The 22,576-nt window shown below is 38.9% G+C and overlaps 1 pseudogene; it reads left to right on the top strand.

The window, feature by feature from the left end:
• The first annotated feature begins 2,284 nt into the window (after positions 1-2,284).
• Positions 2,285-22,097, top strand: LOC102887861 (annotated as a pseudogene).
• The last annotated feature ends 479 nt before the right edge of the window (positions 22,098-22,576 follow it).

Here is a 22,576-nt window from a genome sequence, read left to right as displayed (position 1 = left end):
TTTGTACTTCTTAATCCCTTTGCTCTTTTTCACCAACCCCCCAAACCCCCACCTATCTAATAACCCTAAAAATATCCACTGTATCTATGAGTTTGTTTCTGTTTTTGTTGTTGTTTATTTCATTTTTTAGATTCCCCATGTATGTAAAATCATGGGGTATTTGTCTTTCTCTATCTGACTTACTTCATTCAGCTCAATACCCTCTAAGTCCATCATGCAGTATCTTTTTCCATCACCTTACTTTTAGTTTGTGTGTGCCTTTTAATCTGAAGTGAGTCTCTTGTAGGCAGCATGTGTAAGTCTTCTTTTCTTATCCATCAGCTACCTTTTCTATTGATTGGAACACTTAATTCTTTTTCATTTGAAGTACTTGTTAATAGATATGTAGTTATTGCCATTCTTTATTCATATTTTCGACACATATTTTTTCTTCTCAAAGAAGTCCCTCCAACATTTCTTGTAATGCTGGTTTGGTGGTGATGAGCTCCTTTAGCTTTTTCTTGTCTGGAAAGTTTTTTTTATCTGTCCTTCGAATATAAATGATAGCTTTGTTGGATAAAGTAATTTTCATTGTAAATCCTGGGGTTTTATCACTTTGAATATTTTGTGCTAAGCCTTTCAGTCTTGCAAAGTTTCTTTTGAGAATTCAGCTGTGTCTTATGGGAGCTCCCTTGTAGGTAACTAATTGCTTTTCTCTTGCTGCTTTTAAGATTCTCTCTTTATATCTAACCTTTGGCGTTTTAATTATGATGTGTCTTGGGGTGGGCCTCGTTGGGTTCATCTTTTTTGGAACTCTCTGAGCTTCCTGGGGTTGTATGTCAATTTCCTGCACCGGGTAAGGGAAATTTTCCATCATTATTTCTTCAAACAGCTTTTCAAATTCTTACTCTTCGTCTTCTGGCACCCCTATAATGCGAATATTGTTACATTTCCTGTTATCTCATAGGCTCCTGATATTAATTTCATTATTTCGTTTTCCTTTTCTTGTTGCTGTTCTGATTGGGTGTCCTCTGCTACCCCATACTGTATATTGGTTACTTGATTCTTCACTTCCTCCACTCTGTTGATTCCTTTTAATATACTATTCATCTCAGATATTGTATTCTTCATTTCTGACCATTTCCCTTTCATATTTTTTATCTTCATTTTTGTTTTTGATCTCTTCATTAAAGTCCTCACTGAGTTCATCTACTCTTCCCCAAAGTTCATTGAGCATCCTTATAACCAGTGTTCTGAATTCTGCATCTGTTAAATTGTTTGATTCCATTTTTCCTGGAGCTCTGTCCTGTTCTTTCATGTAGGATATGCTTCTTTGTCTCCGCATTTTGGCTGACTTTCTGTGTCCTTATGTACTAAGCAAAGCTCCTAAGTCTCTTGGTCTTATTAGCATAGCTTCGTGTAGTAGGTGTCCAGTGACACAGTCCTGAGATAGGTCTAGCTGCCGGACAAGTTTAGACCTAGCTTCTGTCCCTTTGGGGCCACCTGGTATGATTCAGCAAGCAATCCCAAGGTGGATGATACCCGTGCTGTGCTTATTTTTGCCTTAAGAGGTCACGCCAGAAATTGATTCCAGGTGCCACCACTGAAGGGCTTGGAGCTACTCAGCAAGGGGCACAGGGCAAGCCGAGGACCCCATTGGATGTGGTTTGGGTAGGGCTGCAAGTTGAGATGGACGAAGTTTCAGAGAGTTTTCTGGGTGGAGAGACATCTGTTATTCATTTCGATGATGTCTCAGCTATGGCAGCGCCTGCTTTCACACACTGGGAGGAGAAAGGGCTCAACAGAGGAACAATGGATGCCTCCAATACTTCTGCTCAGGAGAAAGTCTCACCTCTGGCTCTTGCCCTGAAGCCCAACAACTCAGCGTCCCCCCTGCCTCTATGTTCCTGGTGCCCCTCAAGTAGCTGACCTGTAGCTGGAGCTTAAGAGCAAGTGAGTCTGTCTCCATGAAAGTTCAGTTGTGATTGCGATCCCTTTAAGAGGAGTCTGCACCTGCCGGCTGCCACAGCCTCTGTCTCGCTCAGCCAGGTGGGACCTGGAAGCCTCTCAACTGTTCCCCTTCCTAACATTCCAGGGTGATTTCTTATTTCCCTCCCTTGTTTTAGTGCTTCTGTTTATCCAGACCCTAGGTGACTCTGCTTGCTGTTTGCTCTGTGTTTTGTCGCATTTCTGGTGTGGTCACAAGAGGAGATGCACAAATCTTCGACGCTCTATGCCATCTTAAAAAATACTAAGTCTCTGAAACTCAGCGTGTAACTTACATTTATGTCAGACCTCATTTTAGACTAACTACAGTGCAGATGCTCATGGGCCAAATGTGATCAGTTACTACTACATTGCACAGCTCAGCTTTGGAGGGAAAGACATAAATAGAAGAATCCACAATGATGTGAGAACTGAGACTGAGGTGGGAACACAGAACTGCAAGACCCAGGTGAGAGCATCAACTCAATGTGATTGGATCTGAAGGTTTGAGGCAGCAACAATCAAACTGAACATAAGTATTTCATTGCTCACCAGCCAAGGGAGTTTGCAGCCTGCTTCATGATGGCTCCATTCATTAAACCAATTTTTATTCTTTCCCTTAATAAATGTTTCCTTGAATACCCGAGACAGGTCCTGTGATGCAGGTATGGGTGCATCTCCATCCCAGCTCAGCCTCTCCTTGTGCACTGCCCTGCTTCTCCCCTCAGGTGTTCCAGAGCCTTCCCCACAGCCTCCTGCTGCAGCTCTGCTCCACTTTAGAGGCTGCTTTTTGGAAGTGCATGAAATAGCATGGATAATCTCATTCAATCTCCCAGAAGTCCTGAGGATGTTCTCTTTTATGAATTTTACAACCGTGGAAACTGAATCTGGGAGATAATGTGCCCAGGAGCACTCCTAATGTGCTCAGCTGCTGCCCTGGAGATATAGCTGTCAATCCTTTTAATGGGTTAGAAAGCTATAAAATCACTGATTTGAGACATCTTCTTAAATAACTTTTCTTCACAATATCTCCCTACTCCAGGTAGTCAATGATCTGTTAAACTGCCAGGTTTTCAAGATACTCCATGATTTACTCCCATGCTGATTCCCTAGGTCACTTGCTAATGCCCGCACCCTCTGTCCAATCTCATCAGGGGCCTATTCCTAGGGCACTAAGTGCTTTGCTGCTTCTGTGTCCTGTATGCTGTGTAGTTGTCTAGGAAAGATCAAAGCAAAATGACACTGTGCTACAAAGAAGTAGGAAAATCCAAATATATTTTAAGAACAAAAATCTTCTGTCCTTATTAAAACATAAGAGGGCACTGTTGGCTAAAAAAGGGGTGTTTTGGTTTAATGGGAGCTTTTTCAGCCCTCACAGTACCCACAATCTGAGAGTGTCTTATCACAGAGGCATTTGCTTTCTGTGGAGTTATTGATTTCCTTTCCAAGTGTCTTTCTGTAACTCTAACTTAGCAACTCAGACATCTATCAAGTATTTGCTGAGAATTATTTTGCTCTGCACTTTCTGAATGATACAAACTCACAGTTTAATTCTTCAATAACAAAGAATTGTATAGGTATTTCAGGGCAATTTGTTTAACATTTCATATACATGTAAGGATATTTTATCCATTATTTGTGTTGTCAACCTAGAAAATGTCTAACTAAATGAAAATTCTGTTTCTTTCACTTGGTATTTGATAGGACTATTAAAAGTGACCGACTGTGAGAAAGCTGTTTTTACATGATGGTGTCCCCCAGGACGTGTATCTGAAGGAAGTGGGGCCTAAGTTACTGGCCTGGGTTCATCCTTCTACAACCAAGGAAGGGTTTTGCTCTTCCAGAGATGGCATGTTACTCAGATGAGGAGGAGAGAGCCAAGGACAACATCAGGAAACAAGGCAGAAATCTGAACTAGTTTATACTAAGATGCTCTGAGGATGCAACACTAAGCCAGCCTCTGTGGTTGAACAGGGATGGAACATGCAGTCAAACGTTTCCAAAAGACATGACGACTCACCAGGGATATGATGCTCTGGACCTATCAGCCCATTCATAAGAGGTGTGGAGTACAGGGTGGGAGGCGGGGATCTGTGGGCACTATGGAGCCTGAAGGTTCACCTTCCTGATGCACCAGTCCCACCTGAAGCAAGACCGAGGGCCGAACCCCACAGAAATTTCTCCTAGAGGGTGGTTGGTGAGGCTGTTTTCCACCCCTGCCTCAGTGGCTCATGTTTGTTCTGGTTCTCCACTTCTTCATGTTCATATTTTCCTGAAATTCACTGTTTCTCCATGAGAGTAGGTCATGACTTTCAATCTACCTCCTTTGTCAGTGACTAGCACAGGTGACAGGTGGGAAAAGCTTAGCCAGTGGGCCTGGGACCTGAGCCATGGTCGTCAGAGCGAGGAGGATGACTGACTAGCCACATCGGGCTGTGTGTTGGTGGGAATTCAGGGGCTGGTATTGGCCTGACCAGTATCTATGTGCTCTGTCAGGACTCTGACCAGGAGAAGTGGGGCTGAGAGTGGGCTCATCCTTGCACTGCCCCTCCTCTACTTGGTGCATGTGTGTTTATACAGACATACATGCATATGTATTCTTAATATATGTCTAAATATATTTTAAGGTATATATTTAAGATTATTTAACAATATACATGTGTGTACGTGTATATATGGTGTATGTATATTTGAGTATATATGATGTGTGTATCTGTATATCTACATATGGCATGTGTATATTCAAGTGCAGTGTGTGTATATTTGTATATATAGTCACTTATCTATATCACAAACAGTTCCCTGGTCAGAACCTGCATTGGCCTTCATTGTCCACCACATAAGGCACACACACCATTTCCATCTGGAAGCCCAAGCAGGTTATCTAATTCTTCTGTGCTTTAATGTCCTGATATGCAGTGTAGAACTATGAAATAGTATTGTACAAGTGACAATACTACTGCCTGCCTCACTGGACTTTTATGAGGATTAAATGAGTTGATGCATGTTGTGTACTAGTGTCTGTGACACAGTAAGTCTTAACAAATATTGGCTGTTATTATTATCAACTCCTTAGCCTGGTATTCACACTTCGACTTCCTGTTTCCCTGTAAACCTAGTACACTGCCTGGTTCCAAATGCACCTCATCATCTCCATGTCTCACCTCTCTTTCCCCTGGGACACCCTCCTCACCTTGTTCACCTCTCGAATTTCTGAATGGGTATCTTTTAGGGCTTCTCTCATGGCACCACGTGCCCAAGGACTTCTCTGACTTCCTTGATTAGAATAGCTTCCTCTGCCCCTCACTCCTCTAGTTCTCGGTGACAATCTTTAGACAGTTACCACATTGTAGCTTGTACTGTTATTTGGGAAGATTTTCTATTTTCCCTAATAGATATTACAATTCCTTAGGACAGAAATGGAGTCTTACAGACATACCTCGTAGATGCTCTCCAAATATTTGACAGGTGGATCAATAAGCAAAATAAAGAAGATATGACGCTCTTAAATGAACTTGCTCAAGTATTGAAGATGGTTCTAAATATTTTGATTTCAAAATCTCCCTAGTTCTACGTGGGTCTGAGTTGGCAGGGGGCCCAGCCTAGTAATTGTTAGAGAATGCATGGCAGTTCAGAGTAGGCAGGAATTCTGTGTGGTCCCCAATTCCTCCTCTGGCTATTCCTTCCAGTTTGGTGACATCCTTTTCTCAATCCCATCAGGCACACAAAGACTCCATGTCTTCTCTCCCACTTTCATTGACTTGGTGGTAAAGATTAAAACATATATCCATAAGAATATCTAAATGGGTAAAACGAAGTAGTTCTTATTGTGCTTTCTAATTTCAGTTTGTTCCAAATTTCAGTTGCTGTAAATCTCATCTATTACATATATACATGTAGAAATATATAATATGTGTATATATAAAAATTAAAAAACTTGCCTTTACTTTAAAATATTCCTGGATAAACTATTCCTGAAATTATCATTAAAGGACATAAATCTGCATGAAATGACTCAAGGTTTCCAAGATTCTCAAAAAGTTAGAAAGGGAAATATATTTCCCAGCTCTTTCCGAAATCTATCATTACACCTAGCCAATGCCTGGTTGTATCTTAGTTCCTGTAGATACCTCTGGAAATTAGCAAATCAACTGCTTTCTAAGATAGTGCAGCTACTTGTGGATTCCAAAAGAGTTTATATTCTGAAAACCATTTCTGTACTAAAGGTGTATTCATATTCGAGACTTGAGGTAAAGATTTTTGCATGTTTTCAGTATTTTGACCCTTTTATGCTTTTAGTGATCTTTGGTATAAGTGGTTGTAAAATTAGCAAACTTAAAATAAAAATAAAAACCTACCAGAGTTTTCTGGTATTTCCTATTTCTCTCTTCTTCTGATTCATCGATTTCTGTTGTGCTTGCTGGATCTTACCTAGTTCAACTTATTCAATAAGGAGGCTATTAGTTTAAATATGATATTTATTCCTGGGTTGCAGTTATTTTTTTCTCATTGGCATCCCAAATATCATCACAGTTAAAAAGCACTTATTGTCTATATTTACAATATTCCATGCGTTGAGTAGTTTTAGATAAACCGCCTCCCCAAAAAGGACAACTTAAAAAAATTAAAATATAGAATCAAAGGCTTTAAGAAATTACTTCCCTAAGCTTTTTCCAATGGATGAGTCCTTTCTCCAAAGTTGGACCAAGTGGATGTTCCGCTCCTGTAGGAACATGTCGGTGAAATTAAAATGATTTGTTTATGAGGTAGCCCATTTCCCTTTGGGTCAAATCTACTTAATAAAAGAGCTCTTCTGAATATCATCAAAGTTTTTATTTTTAAATTTTTTAAATTTTTTTATTTGTAACATTTAGTTAGGAGTTTTAGCTACACCATCTTGGGTTATATAGGATAATGATAATTTTTCTTCCCCTGGACAGATCTTCAAGTATTTGAAGGCAGCAACTGTGCACACTCTGTCTTTTTATCCCCCCAGGTAAATCATCTGCAATTCCTTTTCTTATCTCATGTGATTCTAGTTCTCTCTCCATTCTTGCTGCTTCCTCCAGAAACACACACACAGTATCCTTATGTAGTGTCCAGGGAGCAAACACGGTATTGATTTAGACTGTTATGGAAATAGCTTCAAAGTAATGCCAAATAACCACTATAGCTGATATACCACATATGATTCAGAGTATTGAATTTCTCATAGAAGATGTGGGATGATCTAAGAAAACCTCATTCTCACAGTTTAATCTGAAAAGAAAATTCTCAAATAAATGTGTGTTGATAAGTAGCCCCCATGCAAAACTTTCTTTTGGGGTAGGACTTACTTCCCCTCACTTGGCCTAATTTCACCCTAAGGACTGGGAGGATGTTTTCCTGTCTACGCAATAAAGAGGTTCTGTTTGTTGTCTTTCCTTTCTCCTGATTGAGTCCCTCTGGGGTTGCAGTAGGCAAGAGAGAGCTGTGACATCTAGTAAATCAGTGACACAGGGAGCCCTTGGCTCATGTGATTTCCTAAATGTGTGCTCCAGGAATGGTCCTCTCCTGTTCTCTTTCAATTCATTTGAGGAGCAAGAGATTGTCATTGTTTATTGGTGGCACATGAATCATGGGTACCTTCTGCAAGCCAAGGAGAGAGATGTCTTTGATGGCCCTCCTCCTCCCCACCTCAGAGCTCCTCCAGCTGCCCAGTCACCCTGCTCATCATGGGTCAGAGCCCACCATAGCCCTATGCCAGCCAGGAAGTGTCTGGGGGGATTGCATTTCCCCACAACCCTTTGCAGTAACTCTCTTTGCTTTTGTCTCTTTCAGGTTCTGATCTCTGATAAGAAACAGAAAGTAAACTAACTTAACTAAATAAATGAGTGCTTGATCATGTTAGCTAGTTAATTTATTTTTCCCATAATGTGAAGACTTGGTTAGAGGCCTACCTTCTAGTTCAGGTCTGGGGTATGCACTCCATCCTCTAGATGGTATGTTGACCCCAAGATGGAATTTATCTGCTGAGATGGACTTCTCATGGTAATAGAAGGACCAAATTTTACAAATAATAACAAACTAGCAGCCATTTGCTGATACAGGCTCACTGTATACATGGAAGAACCTCAGACTTAACTCTTCCTGCAATATGCTCTGCTTGTTTATGCTGTCTGTCTGAATTAAGTGTTATAAGGGAGTTCCTAGTTTTGTTTTTCCATGGATGGACTAAGACCTGCCCTGTCTAATCAGAACTGCTTCATAATGACCAACCAGGACCCATAATACTGACAATGAGGACTGCATTATTGGAAACAATCAGAACTGTACGAATTTGTATACTTCATTTATATAAAATGGACCTAACTGGGAAATTTCTCTGTAAAATGTGGCCCTACTTTGTCTCAGGGGAACATAATTTAGGTTGTACCTAAATCTGCAACTCCTGTCTGCAGCTCTTTTTGCTTGAATCAATGCTTTTTATTCTTTATTACAGTCTAAAATGAATTTTTGGTTTGCAGCTAGATGGTGTGATACTGTGAGCATGTGGGCCTTTTGTAACCCTTTAACTCATACCATATGGGTGATTGCCTAGTCTATATTTGTGCATGTCATTCAAGCCCTGTGCATTCATAAACGGCCTCTTTTTACTCTGGTTTTGGAACTTTCTTTTCTGGTACTTTTCACAAATATTAGCCATCACCAGGGGCAAGGGGTAAGAGCAAGTCACTGCGTTTCTCTGAGCAATTGAGTAATTGAGTCCTTTTCCATGTGATCGATCTATCGATCGATCGATCGATCGATCTACCTATCTATCTATCTAATTTTAAAATCCAGGTGCTCATTTCTTAACTCCCTAACACTAAATTCCCTAGCAAAGCGTTAAAGCCATGGTTCTTAGAGACCATGAAATAAACCAGGTCCTACATATAGATATGTCCTAGCCCCTTGCCTGCCACATTATAGCCTCTCTGGTGAGTTTAAGTTGCTAAGTCACATTTTTAGGTCATCTTAGCAAAATTGAATTTTTGGTTAGGCTTTTTATTTCTACCAGGTGAATTTTATTTATTTATTTATTTATTTATTTATTTATTTATTTATTTATTTATCTATCTATCTATCTATCTATCTATCTATTTATTTATTTTTTCGGTTAGTTTCTTTAATGTATCCACATCTTTAACTCTTTCCTGTTTATAACCTCTGTCTAAGATTTTTCTTCTGTGCTTTAAACTGGTGCCAAGTAACAGGAACAGTCCTTCTGTATGTCTCACCATACTCAAGTCTGGAGTCGACAGAGTCATACATGCACATCAACAGTGTGTGTGGCTGAACCTCAAGGCAGGGCAGGTAGGAGAGCCACTGCTGGAAAAGGGAAGTTGGGGAGTTACTGGCTGGGGTGGCCCACTTTTGGGGTCATGGAGAGCAGTGAGAATTGACCCCATGCAGTCATGACAGGTGCTTTCACATGGCTTTCTACAACATTCTAGGGAGGAAGAACACAGGCTTTGAAGCCACATAAACCCAAATCCAACCCTGCCACTGCGTATCCGATTCCATAACCTCTTTAAGCTAGACCCAGAAACGCAAATGCTTTCAAGGCTGGGCAGATATGGTAAATGATGCAGAGGGCCAGGGGTGTGTGGCAAACGAAGGTGTGCAGAGAGCATACCTTGGACCACAGTGACTCTTGCTATGTGGCAATGCAGAATCTTCATTGCCATACTACCATATTTTTAAAGAAAAATCAAAAACTTGGACTTTTAGGTAAACTCTCTTGTTTTTGAAAACCTTAGCCCAAATATTTTTAAAACACTGCTTAACATGGGCTGACAATTTTTCCCCATTGGCATTTAAGTCTCAGTTTCTTCAGGTGTAAAATGTGAATAATAGTATTTAAGCCTTGAAGGGTTGTGTGTGGATTGCATAAGGTAACGTTTGGCAATAACAGCAGGATTTCCTGGCACATGGTAAGCAGTCACTAAATGGAGTTGTTAATATTGTCATCATTATTATTTGTTAATTATTATTTGTTAATTATTATTTGTTAATTATTAGTTAATTAAGGTCAGAAGGAACAAACAAAGGTTAACAAACAAATTAAATCTTTCCCTGGTTTGGAGTCCAAATACCATTTTAGGGGGAGACAGGGTCCTGGATTTAATTCTAAACATATTCATTTATTTAATACCTGTGTTGAAGACCCGCTATGTGCTAGTACTAAGGATGCAGTAGTGGCAAGGTAAGGTGATTTTCAGGGGTCTGATTCTAACGTGTATTAGTCACTACATGGAGGGGACCAGATGTATCTGTAGGGGCCATATTTTTTATCATGGCCTCTCAGTATGAGTCCTGTTGTCTAGCTTAATAATAAAGCTGTTTATCTGCCTATATTGTTCAGGCAAATAACATACAAATGACCTATTTATAATTATAAAACATATCCCCCAGATTATGAAACATAAATTTAACAGCTCTTAATAACTGTACAAATCTCCAAATCTCCCCCCACCATCTGCCCCTATATCCTACACAGTTGTGTGATTATCACTAATTCATAGGCCAGTGACATTGTAGCTTGACTATTGCATCAGCTAGGCAGCTCTGTGAGAACTCTGGATAAATTCTGTGCATTTATTAGCAGGTTGCTGGCTATCTGCTACTAACCACTTTCTTAGTTGAGTGTTTTCCTGAAAATCTATAAATATTAATGTTTGAGTAGAAACTCTGATGATTATTAGTTCTAGTAAGCACTGAAATGAGATAAACAAATAATTGCTGATTTACTCTAGACTGATTAGGAGGGAAGAACACATCTGATGTTTAACATGTTAAATGTTACCATGTTCTAATTCAATGGCATGTTTGTATTTAATGCAGATTTTAACATATATCCTCAGAATGTGCCTGGATGAAAAAGAGAAGAGGAGAAGTGATTATTTTGACAAACAATAAGTTCTATAAAAGGGCTTAGTGGTCCTATTGGACCCTAAATTTTGAGATAAGTGTTTTCTATGTGTCAGGTACTATGATAAGCACTTAGGACATACAATTAGCTCTAAACCATCAAGAAATTGACTAAAAAACTTTTGTCAGGCTAATGCTACGATGGTAATCATATTGTATTTTATAAGTATTAAATCAACATGTTATACACCTTAAACCTACACAATGTTATATGCCAGTTATATCTTAATTAAAAAACCCAAACCCAAAACCTTCATTGAGTGGAAGGAGCGAGGTGTGGACTATGTCTTCCACTTCCTTTCCTTAGTCCAGGGGCTCTGTTCAGCCTCGAATAAGAAGCATAATTTAGGGAATCTTAAAAACTCCCAAAGTCCAGATCACACCCTAGACCAATTAAGTCAGAATATTTGGGGTTGGAGCACAGTCATGACTAATTTTTTACATTCTTATGGTATATACTGGGTTTCAAGACCACCATCTTATGCTCTTGGGGAGTTATGTCTGTTGTCTTGCTTTGCTAGAGAATTGGAATCTGGGTTGGTTTTGTTGGTCTCCATGGGAAGTGGTGTGCGGAGCTGTGGAGAAACTGATGCTTGGTGGAGGGGAGGAGAAGAGTAAGAGCTCAGCTTTTTTCATTCACAATTCAAATGGCGTACAATCAAATTCCTTCCTGTATGCCCTGAATGGTACACAAATCTGAGAAACTGTTATCCTAGAGCCACTTTTCTGCACGACTGGTTATTTTTACCAGAACATGGGCATATTATTTTTATAAGCTGATCTCCAGGACTAGGAAATGACTTTGCTGTGAAGATCGTCTTGATATTGGGCTTCCTACCCTGGTCTGGCTTCCCTAGGTGCTCCCCATCTCTGTGAAAGCCATCTCCATCACATTGATTACACAGTCCATGTGCCTGACCTTTAGCTTTGACATATTATGTCTCCCTCATCCCTACATCCAATTACTAAGTTCTCTCCATCCCAAAAGCCATCACCCTAGTTTAATCATGCAAAACAATAGCTCCTAACCACTCATGGCTGCAGAAGATTCTTTAAAAGTACAAACCTGTCATGTACCCAGCACTCCTTGAGTTTTAGGGCTTTAAGAATAGAAAGTCATTTCCGTGGATCTGCTTCACTTGGACCCCATCTAAGTCAGCTGCTCTGTCTCATGCACTTTCCCCTTGTCCTCAGCATTCAGACCTTCCTAGTATTGTTCCTATTCCTCAAACATGCATGACCCTTCCCACTTCAAGGCTCTTTCTCTTAGTCTTTTCCCTCATTCATGGAGCAGAGACTGTAATGTTCTCCAGTATTTCACGGGACTACTCCATTTCACAGCCACATGCAGTGGGGCCGTGCTCCTAGTTCTAGCCAATGTGCCAGGAGGGATGTGACCAGTGTGACTCTGGCACTGAAGTTGAGAACCATTCTTCACATGCTCTCTTCTCTGGCCACTGTGACTGAGGAGGCCTCTGCCATGATGGCAGGTTACAGAACAGGAGCATCTTGAATTAAATCTAGAGCAAGTGTCACAAAGAATCACCAGGAGTTTGAATGAGCGAGAAATAAATTCTATTCAAGTTTATTTTTTCTCACTTCAAGTACAATGTGTTATGTTTCTGGTTTGTGAGCAATATTCCATGTTAGTCAAGAAGTCAGGTCCTTTTCCTTAGAGGTCCACCCTCCCATAATCCCTCAGAGTCTTTTTTGTTAGTGAATGGAGAAAGAGGGGGAGGACAGCAGGAGGGTGAGCTTTGTAGGCTGGGCACATGCCACTTCTGTCCTCATCCAGCTGACCGGAGCTTTTCCCTCAGATTCAGTGACCAGCTGTGGGTCCTAGAGCCTGACACACATTCTGCTGCCACGTGACAGCTTCCTTCCCCCAATCTTTCACCCTCACAGGCACATGCTTCACTAGCACATATTTGCGCTCCTCTAGTTCCCAGCTACAAAAATGTGAATACGAGGCTTGTCTGAAAGCTGTTTGTTGTCTGAGAATGTATACTGAACCATTGACATTTGGAGCTGTCTTCAATTTTAGGCGAATCTCTACCCAGCTCCTGGGGTATGGCTTATTTTACTGCATTCCCACAGGAGGCAAACCTATGCAGAATCACGAGAAAGGGAGGAACATTTAATACTGTACATCTTTTTTACTAAGCCTTCCCAGATCTGAATTATTAAAAGCTTCTATTACATTTTATGTATTCATAGATTAGCATTTCTTTTTCAGAAGGACATACTGCTAGTTATGGTTAGGATCTGGCAATAATTTGATTTGAAGACTGAATTTCTCCAAAGGAGATCTGAAATTCAAGGCTTTAGATTTTCTTCTCCTGAACCCATTGTACCTTAGGGTAGACTAGTACAACTCTAAACACTTCTGCTTTGAGCATTTCCAAAGCTAACAATTTATCTTTGTGCTCAGTGTCCTATATTTATATCCTTTGCAACAAAGAATTGCTGTTATTGGTTTCATATAATTATTTATAAGTGCTATAATCTTAGATGCTGAATTCCCTGTGTATTCCATATTTAAAAATTAATTTTAATAAGATAATATATTCCCTTCTCCCTTTAACTTTAGATTCTGAGAAATTACAATCAGCATTGCCATACTTTATGAGAAACTAAAGGTTGATAGAATTATAGAAGGGAGTGTGTGTGCTGTGACTGTTGCTGGGGCCCGTATTCAGTTAAAACATGTAGTTGTAAGAGATAGACTGATTTTTTCAAAGAGTATCAAAAGTTCAGCCTCTGGGTAAAAAAAAAAAAGAGACCTGTGAGAATGTTTAAGGATCAGTGGATGTGCATATGAAGCATTTCTCAAATTTACATTCCAAAAGTTTATGCATGATAGTTTCAAAAGGATGAATCAGTTAGTGGCATTTGGCCACCAGTAATAGAAACCCAAGAAATACAGAAGCTTAAACCAAATTAGGAATTTATTTTTTCTCATGTAATACCAATTTAAAGGTGGCCAGTCTAGATTGATATGAAGCTTCACAATATCATTAAGAATCCAACTTTTAGAAAATCTCCTTCCCTTCTGTTGACTTTTGCCTTCATGTTCTTAAGATGGCTACTGAAGAACCAGCCATTATATTTCTATTTCAGCAAAGAATAAAGGGAAGATCAAAAGGCAAAATGGTATTAATCATCTAACTCAGTTTCACAAGTGACTTCCATTTATATCTCCTTGGCCAGAGCTGCGTCAAATTTCTATCCATAGCTGCAAAGGAGGCAATGTATCTTTTAGCTGGTTACATGGCACCTCCTCCAAATACTGGGTCCCTGTTTGTAGGAAAGGAGAGGAGAAGGAGTTTAGGGCAGGCAAATAGTGGTTTCTGCCACCAAGACTTCTCCAAATTTTGACTATGCTAATGTATGTGGTTCCTTTATCCATGCAGAGGGCTCAATATGCAATGTGTCTCCAGCTGATTTAACTCTGTCCTTCTCTGGAACACATGTTAGGAAATTCTGCTTCAGCCACAGCTTCTTATTACAGAGGCACATGTGAACCTCTGTGTCCTACACCAGACACACATAGCCTATTCACAATTTAACTAATATTTAAATTTTACAGCAGGAGAACTGAAGCAATAAAAATTGAAAAGTAACTTGGCAAGCTAGTTTCTGAGATGTGACCCACATTTTTGGGCATGGATGATTACCCTGATATTCAGCTCACATTAATCTTGGTTTTCCCACATCTTCAACTCTCCTGCTTGGCTATGCTGAGTAAGTGTTGATACAGGGCTGGCCTTGTTCCCAGCATCCAACCTGACCCCTCCCAGTCACAGATGTGGACTATTGGGGTGGGAGCTTGGGGGTGGTGCAGCTGGAAACTGCCAAAGGAGGGGCTCCTTGCTTATTTAATGCCCCATGTGAGCTCAGTGACCTCCTTATGACCTCATTCCTGAAGGCCTTAACCCAACCCACCAGTTACTCTTTACTCACACTTCATAAACAAGATGGGCTCATTTTTATTACATTTGTTGATATGGAGGAAGAATACTTTTGTTATTGTGAAATATCACTTTAGAGTTGGCAGATCCCAGCCACTGTAAACAACAGTAGTTCTCCACGAATGTTGGCATTTGAAAGCTGTACACTCAGATTTCATTAGCTCCTTGTCTGGGTGAGTGGGAAACTCTCCATCACACTATGGTCCATGTACTGGATAGTCTCGCCATAAGATGAATGATTAATTAGGGAGACCAGCCAGCTAGTGAGATAGTAGGATCGCCAGGTTGGTAATGCCATGGTTGTGTGGGCACGAGGTGGCAGCACTGGTCATAAGGTAATGGGGATGATTAAAGTGTTTAAGATGGGAATTTTATGTGCATGAAACAAATTATGCAGTATTGTCAACTCAGCACAGTAGCAATTATTAAAATTATTAGCAATTAGTAAAGTATTTATTTGACACTACAGTTGTTGGAAATTACATCTATCTCAAAGGCTGTAAAGGTTCAAAATATTAAGAGGAAAAAGAACCACTTCTAAGGAATTGTTTTTTTTTTTTATTATATACTCTGAAATCGATCATATTTTAGATAATGTGTTTATCTGAAAACTCTCCTCTAAGATCTGTAATTAAGATTTTGTCTGAAGAGACAAATGATAAATAGTATCATTATAACTGTTCAACAGATTAGAAATAGAATTTAATTTATTTATTGGTTTTGGCTAGTTAGGGTAGGAATGCTAATTTTATTTGTATCTAGAGGAGGACAAATTGCTAAAATTGGAAACTAAAATAGCATTTTCCTATATTTTACGAGCTGAATTATTTCTTAATGTCAATGAAAATAAATGTTTCTCTGTAGCAGACCTCTTTTGAGAGTGGTCCTTGACACACAATCATAGCTACTGTCTATAGAAGATCTCTTAGGGGTGTTTAATACCAAAGTTAATTTCTGAGGTCACAGTCAGTGCAAAACAATACAAAGTCCAGTTGAAAATTGTGTTAGGTTCCTATGGATGCAGTAATATGTTATCACAAATTTGATGGCTTAGAAACAACAGTTTTAACAGTTCTGGAAGCCAGAAGTCCAGAATCCACTGGGGAGAATCCATTCTTTGACTCTTCTGGCTTCTGGTGGCTGCTGATGTTCCTTGGCTTGCAGCTGCATCACTTTAATCCCTGCCTCCATTTTCACATGCCTTCTCCTCTTCTGTCTGTATCAAATCTCCCTTTGCTTCTCTATTAGGACATTTGTGAATGCATTGACAATCCGCTTGGATAATCAAGGATTATCTCTTCACCTCAAGATCCTTAATGCAATCGCATTTCTTCTGGTGGCTGCTGATGTTCCTTGGCTTGCAGCTGCATCACTTTAATCCCTGCCTCCATTTTCACATGCCTTCTCCTCTTCTGTCTGTATCAAATCTCCCTTTGCTTCTCTATTAGGACATTTGTGAATGCATTGACAATCCGCTTGGATAATCAAGGATTATCTCTTCCCCTCAAGATCCTTAATGCAATCGCATTTATAAAGTTTTTTTTTTTTTTTCATTTAAGGTTTGCAGGATGAGGGTATGGATATCTTTTCTGGAGGGGAACATTTTTGGCCTTTTACAAAAGTCGAAGCTGACTATCTGGTAAAGGTTAACTAGAGCAAGTAGAAAGGTGTGCCCTGATGAAATCCAAAGTTTTAGGAACTCTGAAACTTTGATATAGGAAGCCTTACCAAATTTCAAACTGTAACTGTGCAAAAACTTCACTTTTTAAAAATGACTTTTTCTCTTTTCTTTCTCCTTATTCAAATTTGTCTTGCACAGTCTAATAGCACCCTGACTCACTTGCTTTTCTTTCCTTATCCTTCCACCTTTGCAAATACTATACGACCCCTCACTTAATCATTAAGCCCTTAAGACATCAGATTCTGGTTAGCATCAGTCTTAGAAACAGAGCCTCAGGTCTGCTGACCACAGACATAGAGTTTTTGTCAAACTAAAGATAAGATCTTAATCTCAGTTGTGTTTCAGCTCCAGACCCAGGAAAGCAGAATGACTCTATCAGACACATCCCCTCAAAACCAGAATGACACCATGACTGACATCAGGACCTTATGCAATGATCAACTGCCTCTTACTCTAGCCCCAACCAATCAGTAGAGCTCATAACCTCAACTTCCTTAGCTACCATGACTAATGATTTTTCCCCTATGTAACCTATACCCTAGAAGCCATTGGGGGAGTCAGGTCTCTGTCCACTAGCTAACCTGTGTTTCTGGGCTTGATGCCATTTCCTTAAATAATAAACCTTTACTTTCTTTGATGCAAACCTTTGTTCATGTCTCATTTGGTTTTGATGCGTGCAGGCAAATGAACCCCCCTTAGTTTGGTAATAAAACTCAGATTAGAGCAGACCCTCAGATAACCTACTCACACCTGCAATGGGGGTCTTCCCCTGTTGAGAGTGAATACATCCTTGGAAAAGCTGTTTCTGCTGTGAGGTATTTAATGAGTGTCACTGAGTTATCTCACAGCATTCTGATATACTGCTTCTGGCAGCCCAGAGACTCAAACTCTGAGTGAAATTTCCCTGGGTGGTTTTATGTTGTTTCAGGCATTATTATTTATCTGTCTGTCTGTCTGTCTATTTATCTATCTATCTATCTATCTATCTATCTATCTATCTATCTATCTATCTATTTATTTATTTTTGTGCAGGGATTGTTTGCAATTTGGGAGAGTTTTTGAGTGTCTCTGAAGCCATTCCATGTTTCATAGGTATGGGCATTGGGTGCCACACTGTTGTGGTGACCTGAAGGCTAAGACAAGTCTTTTGTTCAAAGATGAACATTAACCTTGAATAAGGAATAAAATTATTTTAAAAGAATTTAGAAACAATAATAAATTAAAAATTTGTAGTTCAGAATAAAAAAAATCTATCTTGCTAATAAAAAATGCTAATTCATTTTCAGTACAATGAATACTTTTAGTCATGGAAGATAATTTGAGTTCTTTAAAGTATTACTTTCTTTTATAATTGTTATACAATCATTAAGTACTGTTAAAAATATTTTTTCTCAATTTATTTTATTTTTTTATTTGCTGCACCAGATGATATAGTTTTAAAAATATTTATGGTGTTATAGGTATGTACTTAAAGATATATTTTCTCCACTTTTGATAAAAGTATTACTTTATGTCTATATGAAGGATGAAGAGTATAGAGAAGGGATGTTTACATACACACAAATCATTATTTTAGGATGATGCATTTATAACAAAAGATGTGTTTTTTGGCCTTTTACCAATCTTTCTGAATGTAAAAAAATTGATGTTATGGTTAGTTCCCAAGCTTCAATTCTATAGCCACTTACCATAGACTTTTCTATGCTATTGGCTTACGTACATTTTGAAGATAAAACTGGCTGTTCAGTACAAAGCAGAAAAAAAGTCATACAATGTTTTTATAAAATTCCTTTCAGGAATTATCTGCCTATGGTGTGTGGGGGTAATACCATTCAAGGAACTGTGGGACTTGTTTAAGAGCCATGGAATTTTATTTTATTTTATTTGTTTTTTAAGAACTATGGAATTTTAGAAGAAAGTATGTCTTTCAAATGCCTCATTGACAGTGAGAATGCCTCATTGACAGTGAGGACTGATTTTCCAAAGTCATACAGTTAATTAGCGGAAGAGCCCCTTCTAGAATTCAGATTTCTTAATAGCCCATTCAGAGTTCTCTGTTCTTATCATATCTTTTTATCAGGGTAGAACAGTGTTTGTCAACCACTGTACTATGGTTGATACTCTTATCCCAGATCTTTCACAGGATTATTGCCCAATTTAGATAATGTGTAAATGGATTTCATTACTCTAGTCAGAAAGATACTCTTAAGCAATGTCTGTGAGGCCGACTTTATGCTGAGTTGGTTCAGGGAAATGACATGGAGTGGGGATGACTTGCTGTGAGTAAGTAGCATTATTTCCTACTGACACCAAGGCAACCTTGTGTTTTAGTTGAGACAAGGTGGGATGAAACAGAAGTGAGTTTTACTCAAACCGTAGTACAGAATTTAATGATGACAGCATTAAAATTGTTGGTGATTTGTATGATGTTGTGAGTTGTTTGAGCCTTTCAAGTGTGCCATCAGAAACCCTGGTATTTGAAAATATGATGAGTAGACAAGAACACTGAGAATTATTGAGTGAATTACTTATAATATGATGACCATTAAGGCATCTTCCAGCTCTAAAGTCCATGAGTCTATGATCTTAGGTACGATGGTGTGGACTATGGGGGGAATGTAGGTATAAAAACATTAATTTCCATAATTGACTTAACTGGCTCTCTAATTCTCTCAATATATTGAAAAACAAAGCTTTATATACTGAGCAGATAATTTCAGTGGTCACTAAGTGATAGTTAATCCTTCCTTATACTACTCCAATAAACTGGGTTTAGATTATTGTTTCTATTTTTTTTTTAATGAACAAATTGAGGCCCAGAGATTTTAGTGACTTGAAGAATGGTAGAATTGCATAGTAGATTCTACCTCCAGACTGGCCTTCATAGCCCTTACCTACTGTTGTCTTATATTTGATAGTTTCAGTAATGCACTCCCATTACTGGAGCTATTCTTTTTGGGCTCAGGCTTTGTATTGCCAGAATGGAGGGAGATGGTGGTAAAAGTGAAGGGAAATTGACTCTTTCCAAAGATCTTTTGTCCAAGAATGGTATGATTGCATGTTTCTTTGCAGTTGACACCATCTAAGACATACAATTGCCTAGGGTGTGTGTGTGGAGTAGAGCAAGGTCTAGTTCATGAGGTCTGCACATGCCTTGTACAGGGATGAGGAAAGTGAGGATTCCTAAGTGAGGGTGGCAGAAGCCAACATTCACTATTTCATAGTTGCGTCTGTGTCACGATGAAACAACAAAGGCAATGTGGATAGCAGAAATATACTTGCATTTATGTGGAAGTAAGTGAGAAAGTTTATATAACAAATACCATGTTTGAGAAGAAAGTAAAGATGAAGAGTTACAGGGGAGGAAACTAAAAAGAAAAAAAAACTTTAAAAAGCGTCCTCTGTCTAAGCAGTCATTTGTCCTTTCTCATCCCGAATGTTGCATCTTTATATTTTCTCTCATTCCTTATGGGCTTATCTTTAACCATCTTAGACCCTCCAATTTGACTTATAGGATTGTATTTTTTTGGGCAAAATATTTTAACCCATTTCCCATTTGCCCCCAAAATACTTGCCGGTGTATTTGCAGATTACAGTCCTAACCATATCCCCAAAGTTTGCCATGAAATGTTTTCCTTTTATTATTATTTTTGCATCACTCTAGTGTATTGATAGTCTTTGAAAACAAACAACATCATTCTATTTACAATGCATTTTGTTTTTAGTAGTGGTATTTCCATTTAGGAAATACAGTAATTTGCGATTACTGAAAACGTCAAATCCTAGAAAACATAGCTTTCCTGCATGTGTTGTTAACATCATTCTCGAATAATTGTTAGCCAAAGATTCATTTGATGAATCCGATTTTTCCAAAATAGATGATTCTGATGATTTTTTGGATAGTGCTTCCGAAAACTATATAGTCAGACCTCCACCTGATTTGGAATCTGATAGAAATAGCTCTATGTCAGTTAACTTGGGTCACACTCTGAAATGGTCAACTTGTGTTATGATTCCTCATCAAAGGTATTACTTTACTGGCACATCTAGCAGAAAAATTGATGTCAATGATAACCACTGATTCACTGCAGCATTTTGAACTGTTCTTTACTGAGTAATTAGTTTCAAAAATTACCAGTGAAACAAATGCTCAAACTGCCTTGTTGGCTTTGAAGCCAGTTGGTTGGAAAGGATTTTTGTAAATGAATAAATGGAAAGACATTGACAAAGATAAACTAAAAGTCTTTTTTGCAGTAATGTTACTGCAAGGTACTGTGCAGAAACCTGAGCTGGAGATGTTTTAGTTGACAAGGCCTCTTTTGAATATACCTGATCTCAGGCAAATTGTGACTGGTGAAAGATTTTTACTTTTGCTTTAGTGCCTGTATTATTGTCAACAATTCTTCCATGTTCACTGGTCAATCAAAGGCCTAGACTTCATTGCAGAATATCAAACTTGTGTTCAACTTTCTTGGAAATGAGTTTTCAACTGTATATACTCCAAACAGAAACATTGTAGTTGATGAATCACTGATGCTGTGCAAGGGGAGGTTAGCTATGAAGCAGTACATCCCACATCCTGACACATGAGCATGATTCGGTCTCAAGCTGTATGTACTTTGTAGAAGTCAATCTGGTTACTTGTGGAATGTGCTTGATCACACGCCCAGTATAAATCCGAAAGAGTCAGCTTATAGTCTAAAATCGTCGCACATTGTTCTAGCCTTGATCAATGACCTTCTTGGCCAAGGATATTGTGTTTTCTTCAATAACTTTCGTATATCTCCCATGCTTTTCAGAGAATTGCATCAAAACAGGACTGATGCAGTAGGGACAGCTCATTTGAACAGAAAACAGATGCCAAATGATCTGAAAAAAGGGATTGCAAAGGAGACTGTAGCCAGATTCTGTGGTGAAATTATGGCACTGAAATGGCGTTACAAGAAGGAGGTGACAGTGTTGTCAACATTCCACAATGAAACAGTGATTGAACTAGACAACAGAAGTGGAAAGAAAGCTAAGAAGCCATATGTCATTGTGTATTATAACGAGAATATAGGAGCAATGGACTTGGCTGATTGGATACTCACTTCTTATCAATTGAGCGCAAAAGGTACAAGTTTCGATATAAGAAATTCTTTCACCACCTTCTAAACATTACAGTGCTGAACTCCTACATCCTGTTGAAGGACAATTCTGAACACACGATCAGCCATGTAAACTTCAGACTGACTTTGATTCAAAGAATGCTGGAAAAGCATCATATGCCAGGACAGCAACATCTTTGAGGTTGTTGGTGCTCTGATGATGTCACACCCCTTCACCTGTCTGTAAGACATTTCCCTGAGAGCACACCACCAACATCGGGGAAACAGAATCCAACTGGTTGCTGCAAAGTTTGCTCCTCACACAATGACAAGGATAGCAAGGAGATCTGAAGAGAAATGAGATATTTTTGTGTAGAATGTGATGTTCTGCTTTGTGTTGTTCTGTGCTTTGAAATTTACCACATGAAAAAAAACTATTAAATATCGATCATCGTATACATTTCTGTTACATTAGGATTAGAGATAAGCTCTGTTTAGAAATAACTTCAAAAACAGTTTTTATATTTTATTTTCACATTGAAAACCAGTCAGATTTGCTTCAGCCTCAAAGAGCATGTTTATGTAAAATTAAACTAATGTTGGCAGAAAGCTGCACTTATGTTCTAAATGAGAAATGGGTTAAAGTTTGGGGTTTCCTCCTTTTTGTCGTTGTAAGTCCCCACTAGTGAGAGTCACACCAAAAGTCTGACTTGGATATTTATGATCTTTCTTATTTTCATGTATACTGATACCAGCTCAGGATATTGTCCTATAGGGCAGTAAACCCAGAGTTGGGTAACATAGTAACACAGGCAGTCTGTATTAGATTCCAATGTTTAATCAGATTCCAAATTCAGAAGTGATGGATTGATTGAGGCAGGATTTGTGAAATGATGTGTTGAGATGGTTGGACCTCAAGG

This window comes from Pteropus alecto, unplaced genomic scaffold (assembly GCF_000325575.1).
Source record: "Pteropus alecto unplaced genomic scaffold, ASM32557v1 scaffold146, whole genome shotgun sequence".
Lineage (NCBI taxonomy): Eukaryota > Metazoa > Chordata > Mammalia > Chiroptera > Pteropodidae > Pteropus > Pteropus alecto.
Note: the sequence above shows the minus strand (reverse complement) of the source record. Positions and strands in the feature narration are given on the sequence as shown.